Below are 17987 nucleotides of genomic sequence, written 5' to 3' on the forward strand. Positions count from 1 at the left end.
TATATATATATATATATATATATATATATATAGACTCTTTATGTCTTGATAAAAAATTGAGCTTTGTCAACAACATTGCCTTTAGCATGACCTAATTAAATATGCAAGTCCTTCTCTACTTTCTTTCTTCTTCCTGATTGTGCTCCAAATTACAGGGTTTTTTTCTGTATGTAATTGTGTCTGACTCTGCATTTGGGTGCGACTTACTCCTGAATTACCATTGGTAGATGGTTTGTACCAATGGAAAACAAGCGTTGCTAATCGGTCCATGAGGTATTTAAAAGCCAGATGGGAAAACTGTATGATGGTGCAGTGTGCGAAGAGGAGAATACTGATGATTATGCTGAGTAGTTTCAATCTGCCAGGCGGAGAGACTAAGGTAGTCATTTTATGAGTAGGCACTTATTGCTGTTTTGGAAATATGACAAAATGCTGCAGGCTACATGAGCAGATGGTGGCTTCAAGGAGTGCTGTCTATGCACACCAGTGAATCATAAATGTGTGTGCTAAGCATTTTCATTTTTTATATATATTTACGCGTACTCCGCACAACTGGTGCTGGAACAATTTTCAGAGTAAGGATATTGCCATCTATCAATGTTACATCACTGAAGTCTTGGGGACTGTGAAAACTTTAAGTGTCATACAAAAAACAATTATAGCAAATGACCCATGTCCATTTAGCAGGAGAGTGGTAAGGGTGTGGTATGTAGCCGGTGATGTATATTGGAGCATACTGTCACAAATCCATTACCAAATCATGGTGTGAAATTGCACTGTCATTTACAGACAGAACATTTTTCATTGAAATTGCCACTAAATTGAACAGAGTTACAGCTTTAGTGCTAAAACAACAATATGTGTAATATTTGGTTACAGTCAATAATTATCATTTGCACATTGCATCCTACAGCCTTGTTTTCCCACTCCCTCTACTGCTGCAATATTCATCTATAGTTTACTTTACAAAATACTCTTCACTGTTAGTGGAGAAGGAAAACTGAACATCAACCTCCATGTTAAAAGAATAAGCAACAACCTGTGAAAAGACGTAGCCTGACATTTGACCTCTGTCTTTGAAAGCACATAAACATGACAAGATAAAGACAAAACTTGTAGGCATCTTTGGTTTATTGCTCATTCCAGCATGATTATTTCAGGTGGTGCTGCAGAAATCCACACAAACCGCCTTCCATCACCTTTGGGCACAAGGGCACAGGAACCTGTACATGAGCACTAGTTACATTACACACGGTCATACTCGTTTTTTAGGCATGGTGAAGTAACAGAAAGTTGAAAATCACAAAATGTTGAGCCCACGCCAGGGTTCGAACCAAATGCCAAATTCTCTCCCAGCATTTTGCTTAAAACAAAGGTGCATTGCTACACATTTCAACACAGATAACCACAACCAACCTGGCATACCAGCCTAAAACTGGGGCAAAGGTTTGCTCATCCTCTTAATAATTAAAAGTTTCAGTGAGCATACTTCCTTGTAGAAGGAGAGGTCAGAATGACTTAGATTACTACATAAAATGACAGCAATTTGTCACAAGATTTCTTTTATTAACATATATTATGTAAAATTATTGTGTCTTTGAAAATCTAATCAAATATGAAACAAAAAAGGATCACCGCCCCATAGTAGAAATGCAAGGAGGTTGAAGATACAAAGGCACATCTATGAGGCACTGTTCTCTGGGCGGGGGCACCCACACAGGTCTGTTGAATAAGAAAATAAATTGAATCCTAGGCCCTCATTACAAGTTGCACGATACTGTTCTGAGGAAGCTCCACATCTCTAATTACCGGTACAGTGCTCTAAAACCCCAACAAAGGAAATTTCTGAGCAGACACAAATATATTTGGTGAAAATTCCATGGAATTCCTTGTTCTCTGGGGCTTAATGCTAACAATTACCACCTGCTTTATGCAGGTGGTAAATGTAACAGATGGTAAATATGAGCTGGGGTCAGGTGCTTTGAGTGGGCGAGGAGGAAGTAGAGGTTGAGTAGATAAAGGGAAGATGGAAAAGGTATCCTGCCAAAGGGGAGTGTGTAACTCCACCCTTGAAAAAAATAAAATAAAAAAAAAAGAAACTAGACAGGGAAGAAAACAGAGGTGTCAATAATGTTGCAGTCAAAGCATCAAGGGATTTAATCAGCAGGGTTTTCCAGCCAGTAAAATTGGTTCTGGTGTTCTTACATGTAGGAGAAAGGGATTCAGGAGACGTGATCACTTGTGCAGAGTGGAATTCAGCATTGAAATTCTGTTCTGCCCAACTTGTAAGTAGGGCTTAAGAGTCAAGGGAAACTGAGAGGTTCAGAAAAATTAAAAGGTGACACTCTGAGAAACATTTGCTGGTGTGAAGGTAAATAAAGGCCAACCACGTACCACTTAGAGAGACACTTAGGCCCAGATTTACTTAACAGTCACGCAGCGCAGATCAGCAAGAACTTTTGCTGCGCTGCGTGAGAGAGAAGGAGAGGGCCGGAGAGCACCATATTTACAGGAATAGGGCTCTCCCTTCCCATCTACTTCGAGCCAGCACTGATTTTAGCTGCTGAGAGCCACGCACACACCTTAGCACCATAGTGCTAGGGTGTGTGCGTGAGTCCAGCATAGATTTTGTACTGGAAGGTAAAATAATATGCGTAGACGCACTTTAAATCGTTTCCTACATTGTATGTGTTCTGCACAGTGCAGCACGCATGCAAAGTTGAAAAGCAAAGGAGAAATAAAAACATTTCTCCTTTTAATGGCGGCTTTAAGTGACATTCATTTTTGGCACTAAACCCAGTCTAATAATGTTAGTAGATAGAGTTTAGCTCAAAAAGCAGGTTGGTGGCATGGGAACGCCCATGTACACCTCTGTAACACTCCCTTGGCACTAAGCAACGCAAAGCTGTGCTTCACGCTGCTTTGCATTACTTTTAGGGTACTTTCCAGTGAAAAACATGTTCTGAAAGTAAATAGGTTAGAAACAAATTGCGCCAATTTGAGTCACTTTTGTGATGCAAACATGACGTAAACTCTCAGTAAATATACCCCTTAGAATCAAGTATTCAGAATGATCAGCCAAACACTGAAAACAGTTTTAGCTTAGCCCCTCCCAGGTTCCTTATGAGTTATTTAGCATTCATTAATTTTTGCAAGTCTCCTGCTTCCAATGCAGAGCGGTATCTATGCATATCTTTACCCTGGAACACACTCAGGTAAGCAGTGCAGTCCTGTCACTCGTTAGTGACAGCAAGGGACGTAAAGCTTAAGCATGAGTGACACCTAGTCCTATCAGGAAATGACAGCATCCATTGTAGACTCAGAAAGACCATTGTTCACTGAAAAGTCTGTGGTGGCGTCAAATTAATTGTCCTTGTCACCATGCATAAATGTCTATGCACTTGCTTATCTGTGCGTGCCCTGCACACTGACAATGTTACTCTATTTTTTATCTATGCCTCTTGGCACACCATATATAATATAAATGAGTTTTATTCAGTTTACTTATTTTTGTCGAGCAGACACGGAATTGTAATTATTTAGTCCATTATCTAGAGTTAATATTAATATTCACAGACTTCTTCTGAAGGATCATTCATCACACTTGAGATGTCTGTGGAATTAAAGTCATGCACTGCTGTGTCTTCTGCAGCCAAATAGCTTTTGTGGATAACATTTTTATTCACTTTGATCATAGTGAATATGTTTATATTTTGAAGACACAGATTGTTCCTTCTGACCAAGGCAGTTGCCACAGCTACACTGAAAAACTGCTGAGGGGATCTGCTAGATGCTAAATACTTTACTACAAACTTGCTTAATTCTGCCCCCTTTTCTTCATCATCTGCCAACAAATCAATTGGTCTCCTAGGCCTTAGCAAAAGGTTTGCAATTTCCTTTGTGAAAATCACGTATAATGTCAAACATGCAAAATTATGCATTAATGCACAAAATACAGATCTGGCATTTTCCAATATTTTTTACCATGAAATGCACCATCGTCTTTGGAGAAAAGGAAGTATTACAATCGCAAACGACAAGAACAACAGCAGCTCTTGTTCTCTTCGTTTACGTGGTTCTTGTGTTCCCCTGATAAGAGTTTTACTTGGACAAAATCTCAATTACAGGACGTGGTGTAATCTCAGGCATTTCGCGCAACTAGCGTAATGCCAGAAATTGCACGCAATTATGAAGGCATAAATTTAATTTCACCCAGGCATAGGCTCAATTTACTTGGTATTTTATTTGGTTATCCAAGTACTCTTACGACGTTCTCCATTGTAATAGCTGACATTTTCTGCCCCCGACTTTCCTACATCTGTGTACTTTGTGCGAGCCCTGGATTTAAAAACATACTCTAGAGCCCTGGAAACAGAATTGGAGAAGTGGGGACTGATGTAACGCTTAACTGACGAGATTTGAGGAATGCTGTGGAAAGGATGACAGAAAGAAAAGATAAATTAAGTCAAAGACACAGTAAAATAAATATAAAAGGCACTTCGGAAAGCAGCAGACACAACCAAAGTGGTGCTAGAAAGAGTGGAGAATGCAGAAGGATGAGCACCTCAAAGTAACCTTCACCTGATTGGCTCCCTGGAAGGAGCAGAGGGTACCCAACCAGACAAGTGTATCGATGACTGGCTCATGTTCAGAATGCCAGAGAATGGATTGTCAAACTGCTTTGTGATCGGAAGGGCTTACAGAGCCCTGACCCAGAGACAACTGCCAGGAACCCCTCCCCAACATTTGTAGCCAAGGTGTTAGACTTAAACCATAGGGTTGCTATGGTGCGAGAACAGATCCTTCCAGATATTGATATTCACGGACTATACAAAAAAATCTACCAACAACTGAAAACAAGAGAGTTAAAAAACTTGCAGGCTCTAAATCTTGAATATGGATTGATAGAAACTGCTAAACTAAATGTTATCTTCCAGGGAAGAGCACAGTTGTTGACACTCCCAAGACTGCTTGGAAATGGGCTGGAGAAAGTAAAGAACTGAGCATAGTCTGGGGTGGGGAGTAGAAGACTGAGACACTGGGTCCTAAAAAGTGGGTCAGTTTGTCAGCATGGGTACCAGAAATGAACAGACGAAGGAAAGATCCTGATCTAGGGGTAACAGAGGAGATAACCTCCTGCAAAGTGATCCACATCGGAGGAGACCGCAATCACGAAGAACAGGAATTGGTCCAGGTCCCCACACCGAGACGACGGACACTGAACTGACCAGGATGAAAAGAGACTGCTAGAAGTCCCTGAGGTGAAAGACATCGGTGGTTTTGTATTCTTACTGAAAATGCCACACACTCCAAGTAGATTAAAGTTTAAGTCTGATAGACACATAATCATGATTTACAATTAGTAGGTGCATGTGTTGTACTCCACCATGAAGTATTTATGATAGAGAGTAAAGTAAAGACAACATGTGATGGCAGTTAGCAACAATGCAGCAATGGATGTGACACTGTAAACGCCTCTAATCACAGTTTATTTATTTCATTTTCTTTCTGGTTTTACAATTCTCATCAACTCGATATTGGCACCTGTAAGGGAACCCAGTAAATGAAATGAGAACAGATTCAAGAGTCAAATATTAATTCTAGAGGGAAGACTATTGAATGGTAATATTTTTTGGGGGGTGAGGAAGTTAGGGTAATGTTACTTTGTTTTAAACAGGCAGTGGGCCTGGTGATGCAAATCATATATCTAATTCACGCCCCCATAGATACTGACAAATAAAGAGGAACCTAGATAATATAGGCATATATAGCTCAATGACACATACACTGTTATTAACACTGAATATCAATGGGCTGGGAAATAAAATTAAAAGTGGGCAGTCTCCAATGCATTGCCACATCATGAGGCTGACCCTCTTTGATTTATGAGTGGATGTGGGGAGATCACAATATTAATAACAAAATCTGTAGCTTTCCACCCCTCCCAAATAACGGTCAGAGGCGAATGGGAGATACTAGCTGTCCAGGGAGACTGAGAGGCAGAAACCATATTGTTGGTGAATGTGTACATTCTATCTAGTTTGCAGAATGACCCACTATTTACACCATTGCTAACTGACCTACCACAAGCATTGGCAGTATTAGGGAGAAAACTTCAACATGATTTTACATCTGAGTCTAGACAGACTTAGCAGTAGGCGCATATTGAGTACCCAAACTGAGAGACTGGCAAGTTTCGTTCAGACAATGGGGCTGATAGAGCGGAACGTGGTAACAATTTACCTGCGTTCGGACGCTCTGTAGGTCGATTAATCTTTTGACTAAGTGGGAACTCTCTGTACTCTTAATCGATCAATCACCTTAAATCGATAATCAATAACGAACATAAGCAACACCTTGAACAACATAACACTTAACAATTAATCCAGAATACATTTCGGCGAACCCTGACCTTTCAGCCAGGAATAACCACACCAGTTTGTTGCAAAGTTAGTGAATTTATTTCCCTATATTAACAAAGCTAGCACAATATAAATGTGTCTCAACACTAAATGATACACTTAAATGAACATTAATAGCTGTCCATATCGTCGAAACAAGTGTAATCTATGTAGCATTTGAATCACAAGGCATTCGATAGTGGCAATACAAAGCACTAATACGATAATCTGTAATGGGCTAATTGCGTACATCTAGTCAGCATAACAAGATCTCAAATTGCATCGTGCGACATATGGAATCCTCATCTAACCTCAAATTAGCATCAGCATGTGGGACTTCATGCAAAAGCAATTTAGCAACATTAATTCAGAAAACTCCTAGCTAGGGTCCTTATCAAAATCAGCAGTTGGTTACCTAAAAGAAACACAATGCAATTTTACAATTTCCTTTCATAATTACCAATTCCGATCAGCAATCAATGAATTCTTCGTCTCACAGGTATCGTTTCTCGATCAGCATAGGGCCGGGACAAAGGGGCAGGGGTGAACGGGGCAATTGCCTCACGGCGGCAAGAAAAGATTACTACTTCATGCAAAGGGGCAAATCAAAGTTAAAGTCTCTAGGGCAAGAATCATTAAGGTCTCTTTCTCTCGATTAGAGAAAGCATCGAAGTCTCTCAAAATGGCGTCACAGCAAAGTGGGCCATAATAGCTACGAAGTCAAAATGGCGGGATGTCCGAAGAAGAGAGAGAGAGCTTTCCTCTCGTGCACCTGGGTTTTATAGACAACAGTTCAAGTCCAGTAGGGTCTCCATTGGTGGGTTCATAGGTTAGCTTCAAATTGACCAAACAAAAACGACAGTTCTCAAGCTTTTACTTAAGCATACATTGTCCTTGGAGATGGGTACGTAATTTGCAACATTGTCTCTCGATTAGCTTACTCTCAGAGCCTCCATTGTCCGCACCTGCAAGTCGACCTTGAATTAAAGAGAAAATATGCCAGGCTGGCACCAACTTTAAGATAAGCATGTGAACAGTTTCTGTGGAAAAGTACAGCTTCAAGCAGAACTACACGTTTAATAGCACAGTGGAAAAATACAAACATCTAAACCGTGAGACCAGGCAACTAGGCCAAAGCCTCCGCTAAAGTAATGCTAAGCTAAAGCATTTCAAATAAGCAAATCGTAGCACACGTTTATGATTATGTCGGATTAGTGCAATTCTAATACACCACGTTATATAAAGCACGCGTATAAATGATGGTAAACTACTCTGAGGGCACATTTTGTCCCCGTACAATCTTTATTAATTCGGTTAATGTCACACATGATTATGTCAGCACTACGTTTATGCGTTAATAAATCGAAACCTTCATTTTCTGCTTCATCAATCCCTCCTCTGATGACTACTTGTCATCACACAAATTTAGCCCACAAATTTTATCCCATTAAAATTCTGTCAGCTCCCTTTTCCTTTTAGTTCCCCTAGTTTGCGCTTTGTATTCTTCTGCCATTCTTTTCATTATTTTCTCCTCCTTTCTTCTTTTAATTCTTTCCATAATCATTATTATTCCCCTTTTTATTCCCCAAATTCCAAATACACAAATTATCACTATTAATATTCCTTCTATTATTTTCAATAATATTCCATTCCAAATTCCCCCAATCCAATGTCCCACTGAAGCAAGTCCCTTTCCAACCTTTTCCCACACTCCTGGTTCTTTCAGTTCTTTCAAATCTGCACTTTCTTTGGTTAGATTAGCAAGCATAGTTTTAATTTTCACACTATTATCAGGTATATAGGTGCAGCAGTGACGTGCACCAATCATTTTGCAAACGCCTCCATCCTTTGCTAAAAGAATGTCTAAAGCAAGCCTATTTTGAAGAGTCATAGCTCTTTCCGCTGCAAGTTCAGCATCCATCAGGATTATAGCACCTGAAAACTTTGTCAACATGTTATCCACTATAGTAGACAACTTTCTTATTTTGATGGAATTCAGCACAACTCCCAATGAAGGAATCATGGCTCCAAATATGTCACCTACCACAGCAGCTGCGATCTCTCTTTTCTGGATACGATGGGATCCAGGTGTCTTTTCAATCATCGATATGTCATCCAGCTGATAAACCTTCGGAAACACTATACCCAAATAACATCTTCCCCACCATCCCTTTGGAAGACGATAATAGGCATTATGCCCACAAATGTAATACACCCCTGGAATGACAGGGTCAAGTCCGTCCATCATGAATGTCCATTTGGCCTTAAAGATAAACGTATGTTTGCATTCACTCGCTCCTACAAAAATGTTGTCATAGTAAGATTCACCTCGATATATACAAAACTTCCCTACATGCCAAGCATCTAAAGCAATTTTCCCTTGTGTCTTTATAGCAGCAAAATCATAATTATCTACTGAAGTCCTCTTATGTAGTTCTTTTTCTAATTTCGCCTTCATTTGAGCCCTTCTATCATCTGTGCGATCTAAAAAGCTTATTTCTACAGCAGAGACGGAGCAAGTAAGGTTCTCCCTATGGGCATGAGCCGTTTCAAAAGGTTGCATTGGCTCGAAAAAGTCCCTCATAATTTTGTAATCCCAATATTTTGCAGTCTCGCTTAGCTGTGCTATTATAGGGACATAAGCAAAGGTAACATCATAATTTGAGAAAAAATACTGTATATTAGATTGACCATAAAACCTAGACATTACTATACTACATGTAATCCCATATGTAAGAGGCATGTGGTGATAAGTCACCCCTTCCTTTACTGATGTCGGTATCTGGGTACACACATAACAATCTTTCGCATCCATAGTCTCAACATACTCTGTTAGTAAGCGATAGAAAACGTTATACGAAAGCTCTTTCTTATCATGCAAGAGCCTCTCATCCATTGCTAGTCTTTTCAATGGTGTTAGTTCAGTGACAGTAATAGGAACAATAGTAGAAGCAGCAATAGTTTCCTTCTCACCCTTCCCATGCATTCCAAACACAATTGCCATTATTATTAGTACACATGTTAGTACCAAGCCTATACACACGTATTTACAATATTTCTTTCTATTATTCTGCATAGCGTACCTAGGCATGATCTGTATAGAATCAGAGAGCTAGAAGCACTTATAAATGAAACTACTTAGCAATTCAGTTACAAAGCTGAACGAGCACAATGTTCACACCGTCTTCTTCAAAAGGCCAGTCACTTATCGGTTAGCAGCATTTGTCTCAATTCGGTTTAACAATGTCTCAGCTGGTTGTTTGTCTCACGCTAGATTGCAGCAAGCAATACCATTTACTACCGTTTCAATCAACAGAGTCTATGAAACTTTTCTTTTCTATTGGTATCTCTTCTTCTTCTTCGTTCTCGATGCTTAGAGATACAAACTCATCAGTCCAATCATCGTTTACTGCATATGCCCATTCAGGACCGGAATACCTCCTGTTTGGTATCCTTTTCCTTTTCAATTTTGCTTCTCTTTTCGATTCTGCTTTGCTGGCACTCTCCTCCTTCGCCAAGTCTTTTTCTTCACTTGACGATTGTTCCACGACAGTCACTTCCTTTCTTTTCTCTTTCACTTTTGGCCTTCCTCCCTCGTTCAAACCTTCTTTGCCCTTTTCTTTTATCGGTGAGATACTTAGTCTTCTTTTTGCACCGTGTCCGTTTGATGGACCTGCGATCTTTTCTGTAGAGTTTTGAGCTTTTTCGTTTTGCTCTTCTTTGTCCCCACCTTCAGAGGAATCAGTCACGGTTTCCTTTTCTTTTTCTGTATCGTCTGTTTCCGGGAAAGCCCCCTTCTGCTCAGGCTCTCCTGCCTTCTCACTCTCTTCGAGCCCTTCGTCACCGTTACTTTCTTCAGGCTCTGTATCACTTTCAGCTGCTTCAGGTTCCTTGTCACCTTCAGCTGCTTCAGGCTTTTTGCTACCCTCAGCTGCCTCAGGTTCTTTGTCACCTGCAGCTTCGTCGTCGCTGTCTGAACTTTCTCCTTGGTCTTCCCCAAGTGAGTCGGACTCTTCGTTCTCCAATAATATCTCCTTTTCTCCTGCTGTTGCTTGTTCGCTTTCAGTTCGCTTTTGTTCTGTCTCAACACTCGGCACTGTTTTATCAGGCACTGGTAATTTCAGCGCTTCAACTTCCTCATCTGTGGGACACAACACCTTCTTTGTATGACTGGCGTGAATCCAGTTGGGAACCCCCGCGCACTTCACAGCAGTAGTTGTCGTCAGGATCACTTGGAAAGGGCCTTTCCAACGGGGTTCCAGGCACGACTTCCTCACGTGCTTCTTTATCACGACCCAGTCACCTGCTTTCAGTGCGTGTCCTGGACCTTGGATCGGTGGCAAGGTGGTCGCTTCCACCTGGTGAGAGAAAGAGCGAACCACGTCAGCCAGACCTTTGCAGTAGTCTAACACCATATCATCTGTAATATTCAAAAGCATGTTTGCGGGAACTGCAGGAAGTCTCATAGCCCTGCCCATGAGAATTTCGTGCGGAGACAATCCAGTTTTTCTATCCAGAGTGTTTCTCATTGATATTAGCACTAAGGGCAATGCGTCAGGCCATTTCAAATTTGTTGATGCACATATTTTTGCCATTCTCGACTTCAGCGTACCATTCATCTGCTCCACCAGTCCTGATGCCTCAGGGCGATAGCTGCAGTGCAGCTTTTGCTCAATGTTCAGTGCTTCGCAAAGTAACTTCATCACCTCGTTATTGAAGTGACTTCCCCTATCTGATTCTAAAGAGATCGGGAATCCGAAACGTGGTATTAACTCCCTCAATAATAGCTTGGCAACTGTAAGACTGTCATTTCTACGTGTAGGGTATGCCTCAATCCAATGACTAAAAATGCACACAATCACCAACACATATCTTAAACCTCCATGCACAGGCATCTCAATGAAGTCCATCTGCATACGACTAAAAGGACCGCTTGCCCTACCAATGTGACTCGCGTTCACAACCGTCCCCTTTCCTGGGTTCATCTGTTGGCAAGTGACACATCGATGGCAAACTGCTTCTGCAGCTTGACGAAATCTGGGGTTAAACCAATCAGTTTTGAACAATCTTATCATGGCATCTCTCCCTAGGTGAGCTTGCCCATGATAGAACCGCGCAAGCTGTGATAAGAGACTATTTGGCAGAACAAATTTTCCCTCATGTGAAACCCATAGCTCGTCTTGTCTCTTTATACATTGTGATTTAATCCAGGAATCTCTTTCATCCTCCCTGACATTATTCTGTAGTGCTTTTAGTTCTTCTATTGTATCTACGACCTTCAAGGCAAATGCTTCAGCTGGTTCGAGTTCTGGTTCACTTATTGTATTCCAATCATCCCTTAGCAATATACAGTTCAAAGCGCAAAATCTTGCGACTTGATCTGCATAGGCATTTCCCAGAGACACATAATCCTGTCCTTTCGTGTGAGCACTGCACTTTACCACTGCAACTTCAGCTGGCACTTGAATGGCATGTAACAACTCCCTTATTCTCTCCCCATTTTTCACTGGGGATCCTGAAGAAGTCAGGAAACCTCTCTGTGACCACAGTTGTCCAAAGTCATGCACAATCCCAAACCCGTATTGGCTATCAGTGTAAATGGTGACTTTCATCAATGCAGACAATTGACATGCTCTAGTAAGGGCTACAAGTTCTGCTACTTGTGCAGAATAGACTCCTTGGAGCCATCCCGCTTCCAAGACCCCTGTCACAGTACATACAGCATATCCTGCTTTCAAAATTCCCACCCCATCTCTTAGACATGAACCATCAACAAAAAGAATTTGGTCATTTTCATCAAGTTTTGTATCCTTGATGTCCGGTCGGGGTTTTGTGCAAAATTCAGTCACCTGAAGGCAGTCATGCTCGACGTCTTCAGCGTTCTCAATTTCAGCATTTTCTCCAGGAAGCAAGGTAGCTGGATTCAACGTAGTGCACCTTTTCAGCTGCACATTCGGTGAGCCCAGAATAGTCGTTTCATACCTTGTGAGTCTTGCTCCAGTCATGTGCTGCGTTCGGGAGCGGGTCAAAAGTATCTCAACTGAGTGAGGGACCATGACTGTTACTGGGTGTCCCATCACTATTCCTTCACTCTGAGTGAGGCTGATACCAACTGCTGCTACGGCGCGCAAACACCCTGGGAGTGCTGCTGCAACCGGATCCAGAGTAGCTGAAAAATACGCTACTGGTCTGTTTACGCCACCATGGGCTTGAGTCAAGACAGACAAAGAACATGCATCACGTTCATGACAAAACAATGTGAAAGGCTTCGTGTAATCAGGCATACCTAAAGCTGGAGCCCTACACATGCACTCCTTTAATTCAACAAAAGCATCCATCTCATCCCCTTTCAGTTCGATCTGATCCAAGGCATCCTTCTGGGTCAATTTCAGCAAAGGCTTCGCTAGAGACGAGAAGTTGGGAATCCACTGGCGACAGTATCCCACCATTCCCAAAAACTTCCTCACCTCCTTCCTTGTTTTTGGTGGACTCATTTGAAGTACACTGGTAATTATTTCCTTCATTATTTTCCGTGACCCTTTTTCTATTTGGTGACCCAAGTATTTCACTTTCTTCTGACAGAACTGTAATTTGGAAGGAGACACCTTGTGTCCATTCCCTCCCAAATGGTTCAACAGAGCAATGGTATCGGCTGTGCAGCCACTTTCTGTCTTTGATGCAACCAGTAAGTCGTCAATGTACTGTACTAAGGTTGACTCGAATGGCAACTCTAACTCTTCCAAGTCTTTCTTTAGAACCTGATTGAATATCGACGGTGACTCAGAGAACCCTTGAGGAATTCGACACCAACTGTATACTCTGTCTAGGAATTTGAAACAAAAGAGGAATTGGCTATCCTCATGAAGAGGCACAGAAAAGAATGCTTGTGACAAATCGATGACTGAGAACCACTCAGCTTCGCAAGGGATCTGAAACATTATCACAGCCGGATTCGGTACGACAGGGCAGCACTTGATTATGATGTCATTTATTTTCCTCAAATCCTGTACAAGTCGGACTTTCCCACTTGGCTTTATTAGTCCCATTATCGGTGAATTACATGGGCTGCTTAATACTTCTTTCAGTACTCCCTGCTTCACGAATTCGTCAATAAGTTGGGCAACTTTCATGAGGGTATCTTGTGGCATGTGGTATTGTGGGGTCTGGGGAAAGATCGCATTGGGCTTTACCATCACTTTTACTGGTTCTACTCCTTTCATCAATCCCACCTCTTTCCCTGTCATGTCCCACACTTCCTTTCCGACTGTTTCCCGTAATTCTGCTGGGATATCTTCTTCAGTTATCATTGGTAAAAGACAGATCAGAGGATACTCTTCATCAACTGTTTCTATCTCATCACCCCCTTCACTGTCTCCTTCTTCCCCATCACTGCTCGTCTGTATTGTTATTCCCTCGTTCGAGCACATTATCGAACAACCCAACTTGCACAATAGGTCTCTTCCTAACAGTGCAATCGGGCTTGAGTCACATACTACAAACTGATGTACCCCTTGATAGTTACCGATGTTGACTGGTATCGGATCTGTTATGGGGTTCGTCAGATGTCTGTTTGCTACCCCCACCACTTGAACTGTCCTCCCTGAGAGTGGCAAATTTGGTACTTCACTGCTCCTAACAGTTGAACGTGTGGCTCCCGTGTCAACCAAGAATGAGACACGATGACCCATTACTCTTCCCTCTAAGTACGGACCCCTTTGATCAACTTCTAGGGATGCCGCAAGCACACAATCTCCTTCCTCTTCCGAGCTTTCACTCTCCCATACATTGTTTATTCCACTCTCACTGTGTAATGGGAACTGTTGTACTGTGCCGTTTGTGCTCATTACCTGACCCGTTACCTGCGGAGGAACCATCATTTGCTGCTGACTCATTGGTGCCAAAGGTATTTGCATTTGCTGATTAGGTACCATAGGTAACTGCTGTTGCATCGGCTGCATTTGCGTCATTTGCACACGGGGCATCTGCATCTGCTGCGGCTGCATAGGTTGTAATCCCTGCAATTGATTTATGGTCTGAAAATTTGGGTTTGAACCTCTCATTTTTGGTCCTCTCATTGTCTGAAAAGCATTGACATCATTGTTTTGCTGACCAACACCTACACCTGCACCTACACCTTCCTGCACCACCATCGGACACTCGCGTTTCCAGTGACCTACGTTTCCGCACGCGTGACACGGCATCACTTTCTTCATTGCCTGCACACCTGTCACAACAGTGTTCAAATCCGGACCATTATTCACAAAACCTCCTCTGCCTCTGCCTCTGGCCTGTGGCTGAAACGCCATGTTTCCTTGCAACTGCGGCTGCTGTTGCTGAAACACCATGTTTCCCTGCAACTGCGGCTGCTGTTGCGGTACCTGCTGTTGGAACCCTTGCATCCCTGGCAACCCTTGCAGTCCCTGCAGACCTTGCAAGCCTGTCTGAGCCGCCTTAAGCTGCATCATCATCACCTTCTCTTTCAGCTTTTTCTGTTTCACCTCAATTTCGTCGCTACAGTATTTCGCATAAGTCAAGACTTCATCAATCGGTTTCGACTGCCAGCAGATCAAATGCGATTTTATCATCTGGCTTATCTCTGGTCTCAGCCCTTCCACAAATCTGAACACAAAATGAAGCATATCTTTCGCCTCAATTGCTTCCGTGCCACTGTAATTCTTGAACGCCTTCAACAACCTCTCATAGTAACTATGAATCGATTCTTTAGCCTCTTGGGCAGTTCGATCCATTTTCTGCCAATCCACATTTTTCGCGGCAACCTTCGTCTTCAAATGCTCAATCACCTTATAGTACAGACACATCACCATAGGTGATGGTGCACCCGTCTCTCTGTCTCTCTCTGGTTCACTTGTCGGCCAACCTACAGCTCTTTTGCAATCCTCCCACAAATCTGCCGGAACCACAATCTCGAATAAAGTGTTCAGGTCTTCCCAGAGACATTTGGCAAGCTTCACAAACCTATCAGTCTGTTGATACCATTCGATCGGCTTCTCCCTCAGTTTGGGAAAATCATTCGTAAAAGACTGAATATCACTCCTGTGCCATGGTACATGTACTAATTTTCCCCCTGCTGTCTCCCTCATGGGTAACATGGTTACGGTCTCGCTGCTCTGCGGTCTTTTCTCATTGTGCTCTGTGGCACTGTCCCTCCTCTTATCCTTCCTCTTTACCCATCTGCTTTCCCACTTGTCTAAGCACCTCCACACTTGGGCACTCTGCAACAATTCTCTAAGGTGTGCCTTCATGCCTGCTGATCTCATGTGTTCAAAATCTGTGGTCCCAAAATCCAACCTATAGCTCCTGCTCAAGTGTTTCGTCTTGCCTATGTCAATCCCGTTCCTGTCTGCTACTTCCTGCAAACTTTTATGTACCTTGTTTACCTCTTTCGTGATCTTTGGACATAGATACCTCAATTCCTCTTCCGTGTAGGATTCTAACCTGTTCACACCCATATTCCCTTCCACCAATTCTTGTGCTTCCATGTTCAGCCTCATCCTGCTCAAGTAATCGTCTCCTTTCCCACTGTCTGAACTTTGTGTGGAATTTAAACTGTTGAACCACTGTGTCAGCTGTTGCGCATTTACCCCCATCAGTGTAGCATTCACATCGACTGCCATCGATGGTTGCGGCAACTTTTCAGTGTTCGATGTTAATGGTATTATCAGTGGGGGGCTCGACCTCACCAGTGTTGATTGAGCGCATACGGGACTAAACTCCATCAAGGACCCGGACCCAGTTGGCTGAGTCGCTATCGGGGTTATCCCTGGAGTATTTTCTATGCACCTTCTTTCTGTCCCATTCTGCAGCATTTGTCCCTGACTGCTCATACCTAAGTTAGGCTGACTATACAAAGGTACCACTGGACCTACAGTAATGGGCAGTGATATTGCATCTGGATTCTGTCCATTTCCCATATTCTGAGGCATGTTCATCCCCATATTATGGGTCATCATTGCCGGCATGCCCATCTGACTCCCCGTCATTTGAGAATGAGCGTTTCCTCCCTGCATCTGCTTTTGAGGCATCATAAACTGAGTTGATTCAGCTTGTGCCATTGTTGGGTTGTAACCATTCTGTACGCCCCTTACGGTTGGATCTAGAATCATTCCTCCACTATTATCACTGCTGTAGTACCCTGGCATCTGCGGCTGATAATGTTCTGCTGGTTTCAACACGGGCACATCTGGATACATTCTCCTGACCTGCGGTATCTGTGGGGTGAGCAGTAAGCTCGGATCCTTAGATCCCGATGGTACTCCTGTATTCTGCGTTTCACTGTTCTGTACCGATGCCGGAGGGGCAGAACTGGTACTTGGACCTTGTCCATTTTCTGCATAAGGCGGTGGACGGTCGTTCAGCAATTGCATTATCAACTCCTCGTCCTCTAACTCCTCTTCTCTTCTCAACTTTTCCTCGTCCTCTTTGTCCTTGGAACACTTCCTGTCTGTCTTACAGGTAGCTTTCTTACCTGTCTCCTCTTCATCTTTAGTAATTGCGGGGAACAATTTTATTCCCTGCAATACATCTGACCTCCACACCTTCTGCGCATTATCCCACCTAGCATCCGCTAGTGTCTTTTCTACCTTCCTCATCCTTGTTTCAAACTTGTTCTTCTGTTGCTGTCTAGCCATGAGTTCCCATATTGCTAGAGCCTCAAACTGTGCTGGCCTTGGAGGTACCTTCATGTCATACATCGTGAATCTCAAATTTTCTAGGACCCTTATATTGAATGTCCCATGTATCGGGAATGCTACGCTCCCATGTTTCTCTGTCCACTTGTGCCATTGCTTTAGCCAAAGACACGGAGCTACCCCTTTTTCCTCCATTACAATGTAAGCTGGTGTGCCCTCGGGCGGCGTCTCTTCCCCTACGCTCGCTTTGATGTATGACTCTCCCTTCATCGCGCTCCTGAATGCTTTAAGGAATTTCATTTTCTCGTCTTTTAATTCACAAAGTTTATAATCAATAGGTCACTTTTATTCCACAAAATTCGTAATCAATAGGTGACTTTAATTCCCGGAATACTCTTCACCTGCCTTTCCCCTTCCAATCGAGTGCCACGGACTGCGTCCAATCCGTGCGCGACCCTTCTCTCCAACCAACCTATCCCAGCGCGGCTCTTAGTGACGTCACACTCACACACACTGCGGCTGACAAAGCCTCGCGGCTAGTCCTCCTTCACTCAGTTCCTCCCGTAACAACTTTTTGCATGTATCGCGAGCTACCAAAAACTAAAACAGATCTGTCGGTTTACTACAGGAAGGGTAACGTAATCGCTTCAGGACCTTAGGGACCTTTCACTAACCTCGGCCACTATTCGATCTCTTTCACCAGCCTCGGCCGCTATTCGGTCTTTCTCAGTCCCCACATTCGCAAGCAAATCTGACCCGCAGACCTACTCTCAACTTGTCAATGATCTGTTCTAGTGCACTTAGAATCTTGTCAAAGCCCGAAGTCGAAGTTTCTATCACTCCCTAACACACTTACCCACTCGTTGACCACGCCCGATCAACCTACTAAACCGCCCAGACCACAACATGGATCAACATACTCCGGAGTCTCTTGACC

This window comes from Pleurodeles waltl, chromosome 7, assembly GCF_031143425.1.
Source record: "Pleurodeles waltl isolate 20211129_DDA chromosome 7, aPleWal1.hap1.20221129, whole genome shotgun sequence".
Classification (NCBI taxonomy): Eukaryota; Metazoa; Chordata; class Amphibia; order Caudata; family Salamandridae; genus Pleurodeles; species Pleurodeles waltl.